Source organism: Nomia melanderi, chromosome 7, assembly GCF_051020985.1.
Source record: "Nomia melanderi isolate GNS246 chromosome 7, iyNomMela1, whole genome shotgun sequence".
In the NCBI taxonomy this organism is placed as follows: Eukaryota; Metazoa; Arthropoda; class Insecta; order Hymenoptera; family Halictidae; genus Nomia; species Nomia melanderi.
Window position 1 is genome coordinate 1,449,136 of NC_135005.1, and position 15,640 is coordinate 1,464,775.

The 15,640-nt window shown below is 37.2% G+C and overlaps 1 protein-coding gene across 3 annotated transcripts in view; it reads left to right on the plus strand.

Moving 5' to 3' along the window:
* Window positions 1-15,640, plus strand: part of Ddr (discoidin domain-containing receptor 2) — a 433,820-nt gene that overhangs the window by 2,859 nt on the left and 415,321 nt on the right. The gene's annotated exons all lie outside the window — the stretch shown is intronic.

Here is a 15,640-nt window from a genome sequence, read left to right on the forward strand (position 1 = left end):
TCCCTCGCGAAGAGTCGGAGTCACCGCAGAAATAATATTCGCTTTGGCGGGTCCAAAGCTCTGCCAAACCGCGGGGTAGCTGCAACGCACCGCGTTAGCCCTGATGGCACATGGTGCTGAAAATAGGTGGACACGGCGTGTTGCATCTTTCCGCGGGCCCGTTTGGAACGGCTGTTCCAGTATCTCGAACTGTGGCCAGGCGAGAGTAACAAGAAAAAAAGGCCGAGGGGCGAGTCGGGAAGGGGGTGGCGAGCGCTAATTGGTTAATGCGCGTCATTACGGGGCTGCTGTGCTGTGGGCAAAGAGAATTAAAAATAGCTAGCATCCGCGTGAAGAAACGGTTGCCGCGCACCAAAAAGAGACCCCCGCTTCTTTTATTAACCTTTATTCTTGGTTTTTGCGCCTCCACCGTTAATTGAGAATACGAAATATTCCGGCGCAGCCAGAAGCGGCCGGGTTTGCCGAACTGAAATTCACTTTAGTCTCTTGATTTTCATGTAAACAGGCTCTCTCGCGAAGTTAGACGCACGAATCCCGCTTTGCTTCCCACTGTTTGGATTCCGCGTCGTCGTACGGCTGCTTTCCGCTTGCTCGTCAAATTCCTTCTTCCCCGTTCGGTTTAATGCTCTTGTATATGGAAATCAGTGGAATATCGATAAGGATTTGCTTCCTTTTTTTCCTTCACCCCTCCCCTCTCCGTCTCTTTCCTTTTTCTCCTGTCTTTTATTCACGTTTCTCTTGTTCCCGTTGTTCAGGCACCGGCACGACTTTGCTACCCTACCTGTCAGCCGCGCGCGGAATCGTTCGACCCTCATTGACCAAGCGACGCCGCGAAGATTGCGAAAGCACTCGCCCCGAGGACTTCGTTATCGTGAGTGTGTCTCGCGACCTCGTGGCACGTGATTGGGTGATTAGAGTCATTCCAGGTTTAGTTTGACGAGTGGGGGGGGATTTCTTAGTTCCGCGAACCAGGTGGCTGTGAAAACAGTGTCCTCTGGGTTTCGAAACGGCCCGACCTAATTCCCGTCGGATTGAAATATTCGACGGCAATTATGTCGTTTTCAATTATAGTTGGCCCGACTCGCCGACTGACACCGATGCATTGTTTAATTTCATTTCGCGATTTAATCTGCGCCGCGTTGCTTTAATTAAATCACGCGTTTTATTGCTGCCTGCACGAACTCGATTGTTACATAACGCTGGGAGCGCATCGCGCATTTCGAATACATGCGCGTTGTTATAAGCGATTATTTCGTCGCCTTGGAGATGATTAGCTGTTCGCTGTGTGGAATTTATAATGCCATGGAATTTCGGGGCAGATATTCATGATGCGCGTTAAGAATGTTGTCCTTAATATACTTGATGGGTTAGAAGAGATAATATGGGTACATAAATAACTGTATGTGACGTTTCTTCGTTTATTGACTTGCGAGAAAATTGATTTTAAATAAGAACTTCTATTTGAATTTAATTAAAATCTATTTCAGTTTCTATATTATCTTCTTATATTTGTCCTTTAATGGAAATCAATGAACGAAGCCCGAGAGATGAAATATTTGACTATTTCAGATATTTAAAATTGGAGGCAGGAAGCTATACAAAGATTGAAAAAACTTCTTTAATTTCGTTTTAATTTGTTGTGCAGAATCATCGGTCAGGACTTTCTCAACATGTCCGTTCTTTGCTTACCGTATCTACTTCAATCATACATAACATTTATATATGTTCACTGTATACTTTTGAGTTACTTTTTCAAGCAGAATCAGTTCCTTTGAAATTGTATCGCCCATTCTGAAACCTTTATAACCCTTTACTATTAATATTGATCTCAAGGACGAAAAAAAAATTTGGTAATGAAACGTGCTTTATAGCATTTAATGAATAAGTCTGATAAAATAAATATTATTGATTTGTTTCTCTGATCTGATCGGTAAGGAAGATACATTAAAAAATTATAAATGAAAGATTTAAAATTTTTTAAAAACAATGCTTTGTAGTGTAAGTTTTTTAAACTCAGTAGTTAAAGACTAATAATGTAAATGTAGAAATCCGCCATTTGAATATTTTTCTTACTAACCGTACATCGATATATAAAAGCTACACCCTTTTTCATAAAAATGACTTTGTATTATAAATGAAGTTTCATAAATTTCTTACCAACTCACGTTCTTTTTAATGTTTTCGCGAGTTCAAGATATTATAGGGTTAAATACATAAAAAAATACATATGACAGATTCAAGGGAAACGTTGATGTCACGATATTTTTTATGGCGATAAGTTCGAGGAAATATTCGAGAATCGTTCGTTTCAAAAGAAAAGTGAGCTTCTTCATCGGTACGATCTATGTACACGTGAAAGTACACGTATAAATGTGCAGTACTTTTGCATCCATAATAGGAATTCGATTCTTGAGTAAGAAAGTATGAGAAATTGAAAGATTCTAGATAGTCGGTCTAGAGCTCCTCGGCTGACATGCAAGTTCGCGCAGTCACGTGAGGTCGAGTGACTTACACACTCGTCCATACTACATGGGAATACACTTACGTGCCGCGGCATTCATTTTCTGCTATCGTGAGTTGTACCTCCATGCCGAGCAGGTCGCGGGATTGAAAAATGTAGGATAAAAGTATTACATTATATATTTCGAATGATTCTGTATTACTTGAATTACTTACTTCGTATGCAATTATTAAGAAGGCATTAATAGTAGTAGAAAAGCTAACGTTTATAAATGAAATATCAATTTTTATATTCCCTTTAATCTGAACAAACGTTTTTTTTTATTACATTCTTTATGTTACAGAAATATGTGAAATGATATCAAAAATTTGTATGTATTATAATCGAGCTCTCAACGAGCATTTCGCTTTAATTAATTGTAAGCTTTAATTTCATGTAATTAGGGAAATATCAAGACCACATTTTTCTGTAGCGTTAGGAGTGCTTATAATACAGCAGTAAAAAGTTTTAGTAGGTCAGAAGAAGTAAAGAATATTTTATAAAATGTGATTGCATGAATTTTTGATTTTGAAGAATTACAGTGAGGAAATTTATTCGTTATATTCAAAAATAATCTACTAATGTATTTGTCGATTGCTTTATTTTACGGCTACAGCCACTTTCACTAAATTCTAAGGATAGAATGATATTATTTTCTATCTGTGATTTTACTGTCGTCTATAATAACAAGTCTATTAAGTTCATATGCAAAACAAATGTCACACTATCGAAACTTACAAATATCGACAAATCATATTTAGCCGTAAATACACTTGAAGTATCTCCACTATTAATTTGTTCAAAAGTTTCACAAAATGTATTCAATTTAAATGTGTCCTTACGTATGTAATCATTGCTTTTATCTGAATGTTCTAAGCAACTGTGACTCTTTGAACGTTTCATTTTCAGTTTGAAGTACCTACGCGAATTAAATTCTCAGAAATTCCATACTTGTAATGTATCTGAAGCCGCAAATAACCAGCTCCATTAATTCTGCGCTCTTGTTAGTTTCAGAAGAATACGGGAGAGTTTGGTTTATTATTACTCCTACAATTTTCCGTAGGCAAACTTTGATATTCCGAGATTGCTCTCCGATTCAATTACGTTGAGCAATTTAAAACTTGCACTCTAGAGACTCCTAACTTCGAGCTTATGAAGTTAAATGTGTCAGACGTGCTTATTGCAGTAATACAGAACGCACAAATAGTAACGCGAAAGAGTAACAGTAAATCGTTTATTAAATTATATTCGTTGTTGGCAATAAATATTATTAATAATAATTTAGATTTGTTAGATTTTGCCCATTTAAAGCTTGATAAAAAGTCGAAGTTGCTTTGGAATTTCTCTTCGCACGAGAAGACGTTAAAAATTTACATAAAGAGATTGCGAGCAGGATTATATTCGTTTTTGGGGTTTTGTTCTACGACGCCACGAGAATGCAAACGTGGAATCTACAATTTTCGCTCTTAATTGGTTCCACGCGAAATGAGACGATTTTCATTGCACTGTCCGCTGTTTCCTGTATCGCTGTATTCGTATTGTGAGAATTGCCGCTGTTAACTACGATCTTGTTTTACGTAGGAAATTGGCACACTATAATTGAAATTATCAAATCGTTGTGGTTCGATGTGACGTATACATTACAATTTCTACATTCCACGATTGCCACGTATGGTAAGAGTATTTCATAATAAAAAATTCGTCGAATTTTTCTGAAATGGTTACTTTTACACTTGCTGCTTATATCTTTCAATATCTTTTATTTGTTTATAATCAATAGTTTGAAAATTTGAGAATATAATAGTTAAGTATACAGATTTTTATTCTACATCGACAATGTTTAACTTTCTGTGTAAAAACTTATTAGCAAATTATTTTTACAAAGCAATATAAGATCATATCGTGCAAAGATCACGATTCAACGTGTTTTTTACCTGTATTGGAGAATTTTTATTTATTCTCCATATCCTGCGAATCAGTTATTATTTAACTTTGACTGTACAAAATTATCTGGTGGAAAAAGCATTTACCAATTAGGAAAAATGATTTTTATAAAATATATTGCATTACAACGTCCAAAATTTAATAAGGCAGATGTTGGAATCTCTTACATCTGAATTAATAGGGAAACATTAGAATACAGATAAGTCGATTCTCGTACAATAGAATTCTTACATTCTTAATATTGATCTGCATGTAAGAAATTAAAAATTGAAAAGTTAATACATTTCCTTTTTATTCTGGTATGATTAACAGTAAGATTTCCTGTAAGTAAACTGTTCCACCTTCAAACACTTGATAGTAGTAAATTTGTTCGTAAAATATTCATCATAAATTAGTATTTAATATTAATGACGCGTCGGGAAGAGTGTTAAAGAATTTCATAATACGAGGCCAAGCTTCTACGAGAAGATTACTTTCACGTCGGATCAATCCCTTATTAGGAGATTATTTTCCTCGCGACAGACATGGAAGTCTAAAGCGTGAATTCGATGAGCATTAATTACACGTTTGAAACCGTAGAATGAAAAGACTCTTCGGGGATCGGCCCGCCATTAACGTACACCGATATGAAGGAAGACGAGTCCATTTATGGATGGTCACACGGGCTGAAGCGGCAACCAATGTACGTTTCAGCCGCGGGTGCACTTAAAATTTCCATTTGCTCGTTGTACGCAGTCGTTCGTATTGCCGTGTAAATGCTTATGTCTGAGGGTCTGCGCGAGTGTGCGCAATCCGCCAATGGGAGTATAGGGAAACGGGCTCGCGTGAAAATGTTTTGAAGCATAATGCCGCCACTTGACCGAAATACTGGAGGGAGCAGAGGGAAGGAAGTGTCCTCAAAGGTAGCGACATCAGCTCGCGATTCCTTGCCTCTACGCAACGGACGTGGACGAATGTAACTATAAAGCTCAGATAAAAGCATAATTCTTTAAAGCGTCCATGAACACGTCGCATTAGGAATTCTCTCTGTACGATACGCGAATCTTTGTGGACGCGAAAGCGTTTAGTCGTTATACACTGGAACGGCAGACACCAGTGGGACCGTTTCTTATGTTCATAAAGGCAAACGCGATCGAGCGAAGTTCATCGTTAAGAGAACAGTGCTTGATTCTTCCTCAGTTCGTAAATTTCTCATGGACATTCCTAGGGAGTTGGAAAGAACTTGGTAATCATGCGCTTGGTACACCTTCGGGGCAACGAACAATCGAACGAGTAGCCATTTTAGGATCGATGGAAACTTGGAGCATTTCAGCCATTGCATTAACTCCACTTGCACGGAGCTCCGACAGTTGTTAGGATCGATTCTTGTTACGATGAGAGCCTGGCCATAGACGGTGTAAGAGTTTGGTTACTTTGTAGCTGTAATACATCAAAGTTTTTTGCGCGGTATGTTCTACATAAGATGATTATTTTTCCGACGCAGCACAATATACTTTCATTGCAAGAAGGTAAACTCATTGTACAATTGTTACTCTTTTATGGATTTATTTCTACAGGTTGGAATAAAATAAGTAATCGCTTATTTTTTTGAGATTTTTTTGAGCTACAAAAGAAATGAAAATATCTGAAAACTTTATTTAGTACGTTGAAGTTTTTGTTTGATTTGAGTTTCGAATTTATTACGTTACGAGAATTTTGTAGAGTTTGTTTTCCAATTTACAATGAAATATTTGTTGTTATTAGGAAATTTTTATCACAGACATTGAATTCGTATCATTAGTTTTAAAGGGAGTATAGTATTCAATTACTAGTTTGAGTAATGTATATTTTTTTATATATGTATGATACAAATTCTATTTTTAGTTTAATTTTCCAGGAATTACTGGTTTAACTTTTCAAAAATTAGGTTTTATTGATGAGTCCCCCATTGAATCTTTAATAGTATAATTTTTAGATAAAAGTACATCATCCATCTGCGAAACATTATTTCCTGCATTAAACTTGCGTAGTTTATGTTAAACTGTTACAACAGTATAATATTCAATGTACAATTTAAAAATTTTGTAGCAACTGTGTCTTAACGATCCCATTTAGATAGTATATATACTAAAAAAGTAATTAGGAAAGACATTCTTTCTTATTTTACTCAATTTTCAAAAAAACCGCATTATCTACACAATAAAATATAAAACATAGTAAGAATATTAAGATTGTTCTCTAGTTCGTACCAATTTAAAATCAATTTTCAATATTTACTGGGAATAAAATAAAATCAATTTTCAATATTTACTGGGAATGAAATAAAATCAGTTTTCAAATGTCTCTTCACTGTCATATTCTGTGTTCAGTCCATTCAATTTACCGTGTAACGCGAAGACAGAGCCGGTGAAGTTAATTCTATTTATTCGAGGTAAAATGCGATTATTACGTGAGCACTGCTGTATGATCATCCACCAATAATACCATGCTTGAGGCAGATCAATACGGGCGTGAACAATGATGTATTGCAGGGAGATTACTTGCTGGCTAAGCTGAGGAATGTGGGTCGGTTGGTCAGTTCTCATCTTTCTTATGATACCGATTTGTTATTCGTCAATACAGTTACGTGTAAGCAATAAAAACTATGAACAAACAAACAGCGGAAGACACCCCTTGTGTCTGTGCCGCCCCGCTAAAAATGTAATCTTTTACGTAAACACGACATGAAAACCGTAATATTTCATGAGTCTTGATTTTTATCTCATTCACATAATCGAACACTTTCTATTTACCCAAAAAACCAGTACAGAAATTTTACTTCGCAATAGGAGAAATCAGATGGTAAAACGTTAGACGACGAACAGCTCACGAAAGGAGGGAGAGAGGCATTACGCATGCAAGGTCCGTGGTTCGTTGCACTCAGACGTTCCCGAGGCAGGTACGGTTTGCCCGGCCGCGCTTTCCGCCAATATCGACGGAGATTCCGGCAGGCGTTATTGAAAATTCGTATGGGAGACGGCAGGGTGGGGCAACGATGTCGCAACAGCTCGTGTGTTTAACCCCTCGAGCAAGGACGCGCATATTTTAGCCGTACCCTTTAGGTATTCCTACAATAGCGCCGTCGGCCATGTGGCGTGCATGGCCCGGAACCTAGCAAAACTGTAACCAACCAACAACACCGCCAATACCTTCGTCGTTCCTTCCTCAGAGAGCGAGAGAGAAGGGCGAGGGGGAGAGGGTATGAGTTGGAAATAGTCTGCGAAAGAGAGCAAGGGAGAGAGAAGGGAGGGGAAAGGGACCACTGTCGCTGTAGAAATTGAGAGCGCTTCCAGAAGATCCCTGGTAGACGAGTTTAACGGGAAGCTCCGGCATGGAATTTCTGCGTGAATTCCAAGGCACACTACATACCGCTCGTTGTGGTATTCGACCTGAGCCTGGGTAGTTTCGTTTTTACTTCGTACGCGAAATGCGTATTCCTTCTCTCATCCAGGAACACCGGGATCTGCACCTCCCGGTAACGCGATGGATCTGCGTATTGGAACGCAATTACAACGCGTGCAGAGTGCAATTATCGGAATTCGATTAATGATCCTGCGAATGATCCCGTACCGCGCCAGATTTGAGGCTGTGCGGCAAGAAACGAAGGGCTAATGATAATTATTCGTTGGAAGAAATATATGCTCTTGTAAGCTTGCGCGAATGTAGCGTGTGATCGAAGGGGCAACGTTTCCGAAGAATTTCGACGCCGCGCCTCTGTTAACGCCTTGGCACGTCGCACCTGTTTCAGAAATTGATGCTTCCGCGGGACTCTCATGGGACGAGACGTGGGGAGATCTCTTAAATAAGGGATCGAGCTCAGCCGCGGCAACTTGGAAATTGCGGCCGTGCCGCGGCTCGAGCGATCCCTCACGTGCGATCGCGATCACCCTTCGAATAAACACGTCTCGTTTTTGTCTTTACTTCGCCTTTGCGGTGTCTGTATGCTAATTCGACTATATCCGTGAACGGGAGGCGTGTGGAGAGATTCTGGTACCTGTTGAAATTGGATAACCTCATTTTTGGGATGTCTTAGCTATGCTATATTACTCTTACTGTAATGTATTTCACAGGTGGTTATTCAATTAATTCAATCATTTTGTGTTCGTATCATGCGCAGTTCTACGCATCATTTTTAACGATATAATGATATTAATGAAAGGAGTATTTCGGGTCGAAGTAGCTAACGATGTAATAAAGGTTACCCACGGTCTTTGTATAAGGAATGTTGTTTTTCGGGTACTAATTTTCTTAATGGAATATCTCTAAATAGATGAAGGTTGATATGCGTGAATAGACTAACGTTTTAGTTGAAGGAATGAAATGTCGTCCATACTACGTGAATTAAGTATTTACTTAAACAGTTATCATTATCAATCAAATTATTACAGAAATGAAAATATTATTTATACTTAAAAATATACTTTATTTAATAAAATATTATTTTCATGTAATACGGTTTTGATGAAAATAAATTGTCTACCTAACCAATTGGAGCATAAAGTTTTCTTTTTGTTCCTTTGCTCCTCATATATTTTTGTATATCACTAAAAGTAGGAAAGGTATTTTGGATTCTTGTCTCCTGTGAGTCACCGTGTATACCTAATATTACAGTAACGCTTTTACCCCAATTGACCTACAAAACTTTGACAGTATCCAGTTTAATAAATTCAATTGCAGAGTAAATTTCGGAGACAATGAGTCTATAGAAGGAGGATAAAATAGATAGAATTTCGAAAATTTATCCGCATGAAGTGAAGTTACCTTTTAATTTAGGAAGTAAATAGTTATTTTCATGATTGGTGTCGGAAAATATTATGTTTAGGTTAACGACTTAAACAGGCTAATGCAAATCACTTTCTATAACGTGATTATCTTGTGGGTATTCAAGATGTGACAAAATATTTAGAGGGGAGTCATATATTATGAGGAACGAAGCTTCTAACAAAGATAATTTTTTTTAGATTTATAGCTGACGAAATATAATTACAGTATCTCTTACAATATTATAAATAAAATTTTTCTTTACCAAAAGGCTTGTTCAATTTTCTATCATTTCGATTAAAATGTTTTAAGTTCTTCATTTGAATTTTTAGTGTATGAAATTAGAATTTTCGAATTCTGTATCGGTCATATTCGAATTTCTCAGTTCTAGATTGAAGTTATCTGCTTACTTGAATTCTTGATTCGATTTCACTTGGTTCAAGCCTGTCGATCTTCAGTTAACCCGAGTTGAGTGTTTGCGTCCTTGGTTAATTCTATTTCAGTCCTCTACTACTATATCATTTGATTCGAATGTCTAGACGGTTGCAAGGTTTGTATTAAATTTAAATTATCCAGTCTGTAGTGAAATCATTTCATACACCTACTCTGATTCTTCAAAAGCTTTATTCTATTTTCGATGTGTTGTTTGAAACGAATTATTTCCTATACCCACAAAGAAACTCGTGTTTCTTCTGAATAAACGAAATCAAGACCGCAATACTTAACCGTGATGCTATGTACATTCTCACAAGTGTTTCTCATTGCATCCATACAACGCTACAGTTTGGTTATCGAACATCCATCATAATTACCGCCACGAAATATGCCCGTCCTTGTTCATTTTCCGCACGATATGATGCTCAACGAAAAAATTACGTGGCCTCGGCCTGGTTGGAAGGTTTATCGCGTTTTAACGTCACCGGCCGGACCAATATTAAGCGCGATATAAACGGCTGGTCGTGCTCAATTTGGTACGGAAGCGAAATAAGAATAAAAAATGTGCGCCGGCCGCCGTAGAGTTTTCGGCTGCCGCAAAAGTACTCTGTCGGTGCGTTTTATTTTACACGACGGACATGCCGTATCAGCGGTGGAAAGTGGAGCACGCTGCAACGTTTGCGACTCGCTGGGCTAGATATTTCTCGTGTCTTTGCGGCTGTGCCCCGTTGTATTTTCTTCGTTCCCCTATCTTCATCTCGCTGTCCTCCCTTCGTCTTCCTCACCAACCTCTTCTCCTCTTCCGGTTTCCTTTTTTTTCTCGATCGTAGCTGGAGACAGGCGAATACTTTACGCGGACTGATATTGCGCGACACACATGGCACACCGGTATAAATGATAGCGTGAAAACGTTTCGGCGAGATTTCTGCTCTTCTTCTCCACGGACGACTGCGGTCGAAGAATGGGAAGCTTGCTCGGAACACATTATCCGGGAGTGCGCGTTGATATTCACGCTGTCATTGCGTGAAGACTTACTGAAATTATATTGGAAATAGACTCATGCTATATGCGCGCGGATGTTCTGTGGTATACTCTCGATTACCGAATTCAATGAAACCGCGGGCTTGTTACTCCTCTACGCACGCGTTGCTAATGATTATGTTAAAAAGCCGGGTGGAATGACGTTCATTCGATAAATGGGTTTGATAAGTTGACGGCAATGCTACGAGCGACTGACATTTTAACATAATTAGTATTTTCGTGTAACCCCTGTCTTAAATATCATCTGATGAAATCTTCATGAATGTTTTACACGTTTCATGGTCTATTTTGTAATTTGCCCAAAATGTCTGAAACATTCACGGCGAACCTTTGAATTTCGGTCGGGTTTATTTTAAATTAGATTATTCCATACCTGTCATATTCTAAAGATAGCGTTAAGAAGCATGAAACTTTTATGAGATTACTGAATAATGCATTCTGTTTCCGTTGAACTAACAATGAATTAACGAAATATCGTATAATTTTAAAACAGTAGAAATGTTTTTTAAACTAACCTTTTTGCTAAAAATATTAGGGTGTTACTTTAGTGAAATGTGACTTAGTTGCACTTAAATATAGAAAATACAATTATAACAGATATATTTATTTTTTTCGAAGATAATATAATCGTATAATGAAAATTTGAAAATAAGCATATGTCGGTATGTTATGAAATACATTTGTTAAGGTAAACAATGGTGTCAATTGATCAATGTCTGAATGGGGAACAAGCGAATGTAGATACATAATCAATAGGGAAAGTTATACATATTTATTTAATGGCCGACCTCTTAGTTACATAGCAAGAGTTGATTTGCATAATTACGTAACGTCACGCTTTAACAAATTTTGTTACCAAATAGAATGTGAACTATATCCTTAAAAAGTGTAAGCTGTAGTAACGTGATATCTAATGAAAATTTTACAGATTATCTTCTGACTAGTGGTGAGCAAATTGAAAAGGACATGGTTGCACACGAAACAAATAATTCGGAAGCATTGATTAAAATTTTTCATTTGAGATCTCGTTTTTGAGAAAATCAAATGTGAATATTTGTCGAGCACACGTGCACTTGGTTAACTCCAGATTAAATTCGGGCGGAACAATCGACAAGAGGTTATTCTACGCGTGAGGATACGTAAAAAATGCTCAATGAAATTTTTTATTCGAAGCCTGATTTTCGGAAAAATCGAACGCGAACATGTCCCATCGGCAGTCAGATAAATGCAACCGTGCTCAATAAATTTTCGAGCTGAATTTTCCCGAGAACTAGGATTCAATGGAAAAAATTTTTTTTTTACATTTTTTTTATATACTTTTTGGCGTAAAATAACTTCCCGCCTATTATACAAGTGTACCTGTAAGCGATAAATTTTCAATATTGATTTTATCAGAAAGCTGACCCGAAATGTAACAATTTCACTGATCTCACCTTCGTTTCAACTGTACCACTGATTACAGTACACCCCACATGAACGTATCTGTTCACATCGGTGCAACCCACGATTTTATTATAAATAAAAGGCATGATTTGTTTAGTTAGACGTTAACTTTGAATCAAACTTTATGCCCACGACACTTGGACATTTTAATGTTATTGAACATTTGTTAGATGCAGCTCTTTTATGGCGTCAACCTAGCAGAAGATACTTAAGTGTTCCTCGCGGGATTGCTGTACATGCACAATAAAGTTGATATTTTATTTCGTTGTAATATGGAAGAGGGAATCTTGTTCAGGTCTATATTGGGAAGCACGTGTGCCTGCAATGGTATAGTAACCATAGTAACTAAACTATAGTTCGTGAACGTATTACTGTAGAATTTTGTGCGCTTTCTTTTCGCGGCTGTCTAAAGAAGGGAAATTGAGAGCTCGTTCATGGTAAATTTTCGCGTGTCCCGCTTTCAGGAAAATCACGAGATACTGTCGAGGTTTTTCACGAAGTACGGCCACGTACTCGTCGTTAAATTAAGCCGAACGGTCCGGTTCTGCAAACAAATTGAGCTATACTGAAGGAGGGACGATTGCCTCCTTGTTGCGCCCGGTTTTCAGAGTTTCTCAATAGTAGAGAAATCGAACCGCGTCCCGTTCCCTCAATATGCCTATGACACGCCATTGTTGACTTCACTTTTTAGCCATTAGGCGATTGTCAAGACTGACAATTTTAATGTGAGAGGTAGTGATATTCTATGGGGAAAACAATTTAATACCTTCGTCTATGATATAGAAATCCATTTAATACATAATTGTATAGCGCGGGATGATTTTTAATTTATCAGTCTCATTTCAGTATTAACCGAAGGATAGAAGAACTAAGATCAATTCCGAATGATCTCCTTCATAATTTACAGTTGGTTTTAAATTTCAGTTAACTTTTAATCACCAAATAAAAGTAACTCCACTAAGTTAATTAAGCTTTGCGCATACAATTTTGAATGACAACTTGATGTATCTTAATTCTGTTCATTGTTCTATTTTATGTATTTATTATCAAAAGATATGACAATTTATTAATTGATTGTATGCTACAAAATACGACTAAATGTTTAAAAGAGGAAATGTACACTTTTTTATCGATTTCAAATAGTTTTTATAAAAGTAAATGGGTGCACATTATTGAAATGTAGATAAAAATAGCCACAATTAAGAAGCAAATTATTTTTCAGTCTTTCTTTATGTTAATATAATATAACAAATTATTATCATGTATTATAATATAAATATTTTATAATATTACATTGCGTGCAATTCACTTTCTATAGAAAAAATGGTACAAGTTGTAACTGATATATATATATTCCGTATTTTCTTGCACTGTCTTCACTAAACAATTGTTACCCACCGATACCGACCGAAGGGCGGAAAGGTTACCGCTATTTTTGCGATGCTTTACAGCGATGGTTTTTTATAATCTCAGCGAATTGACGTTTCCTTCGGAAACGAGAAATTGGGAGTTATGTGCAGGAGCGGGGTGGTCATTCGTTTGATTATGGATTTACACATTGCAATAAGCAATTTCTCTTAATAAAGACGCCAGAACGTAAAGTTTATATAGACGCTTTCTTCGGGAGAGTTATGGTTAAGCAACTGGGACAGCAGAGCCAATGCCCGCGGGTCAACGAAGTAAATTTACGCCGATGAGAAAATTCCGGTTGTATCGGATTCGCCGGTGAAACGGAATGAAATTTTCGTATGACCGTTCTAGAATAAAATCGAATTCACGGTTCCGTTGGCTCAGGCCCGGCCGTTCAAATTACAATGAATCAACCAGATATACACGCCGTCAAAAAATTTCTCCGACTCGTATACAGTGTATCGAATCGAAGTAATACGTGGGCTTGGGGAACAACGGAACTTATAGTATTTCGTGGGTTGTGACATTTCACTTCGTAAATAGGTGGATTTTAAGTAAACGCTTGAGTTACAAGAAATTGAACAGCGAATACTGTTGTAAGGAAGCGATTCTTAAAAAATGTTGGGAAATTGAGAAGTGATAATTCATATGTACTGTTCATATCAAAGATAATGTTTAATAACACGGATGTTTGAAAATGATTATGCGCAATATTTTCTTAAATGTTCAATTTAGAATACAAATTTCGAATTGTCAAAGAAGACTCTGTCTTTTGCATAATTTTTATTATAGTTATAATTTTTTATTACAACCATTTTGGATATCAATTTTAATTTTATTTGGTTCATGTTTTTGTAATTTTTTAATACACGGGGTGATGAACGTAGAGTAAGAAATGATTTTACATCGTAGTTGAAAATTTCTTCATTTTTACCAGTTAGATCAATCGTTTAGAATTTTGTACGAATTTTAAATATTTTAGATTTGACGAAGTAGTTAAAAATGTAGAACCTAAGTTACTTCCTTTGTATAATCATGTCGCATTGGCGGGACAAAGTGATTACAGAGAGCTGTAGTCGCCATTCGATAATCGTTTCAGTGGCCAGTGACGGTAGGCGTATCCACCGCCATCTAACCATCCAATATAGTAGAAATTGTGATATGATTGTAATAAGTTATATCAAGAGTGTGTAAGTAACGATTAATGCTCCATAAGTTGAATCCTCTTTAGTATCATTTTATTCACTGTCAGCTTATCGTGAACTGAATGCTTTTTAATAGATGTATTAAAAATAACAAGGAATCCTTATTTCCAAAAGTTGTAACAAGAGAATTATAATACTCCAGTAATTATACTTAAATCTTTTGTTTTATATTCTAAAAATAATGAAAATATTCCAGTGATCAAAATTCCTAATCTATCCTATACATAAATATTAAATTGCTAAGATATAAGTATCTTCGTGAATATATTCGAGTTATCTACATTCCTAATGTACTTAAAATATACGAAGAATTTTATCAATTATTTTCATCGTAGGATTATCACTATCTTCATACCATAAGCTCGACGCAGCGGTTTTACAGGATTAAAATAATCTTGAAATTCTCGACAGCATTTCAAGTCTGAAAATAGCGTTCTAAAGGTACTAACATGGAATGGTTATTCGCTGCTCGTCAACGCAATGATATACACGCATAACCCCTAATCCCTATTTTATACGTGTGCGTGCCCGAACAAGGACAACGGTTCCGTGAGATTGTTATCGCGTTCCCATCGAGACGAAGTCCCGTGGACTCCGCCCTGCTGTTCATACGTTATCCTTCCGCAGAATCGTTTTAACTGGACTATCGAATCATTCAACTTTTACGAGTATTAAACGAGATATCGATTGGCGGTTAGCCGAGCTGAACGACCGAATACGAGGAGATTCCGGGCGGGGGCAACGACCGAATCCGCGAGCGTATAATACGATGTCGGCGTATAATTCAGAGGTGTTAACAAACTTCACCGCGGCGACGGAAAATTTGTGTCGTTCCGTGTTCCGGCGCGTTAGTGAAGTGTACTCAGCCGTCCGTCCATCCGTT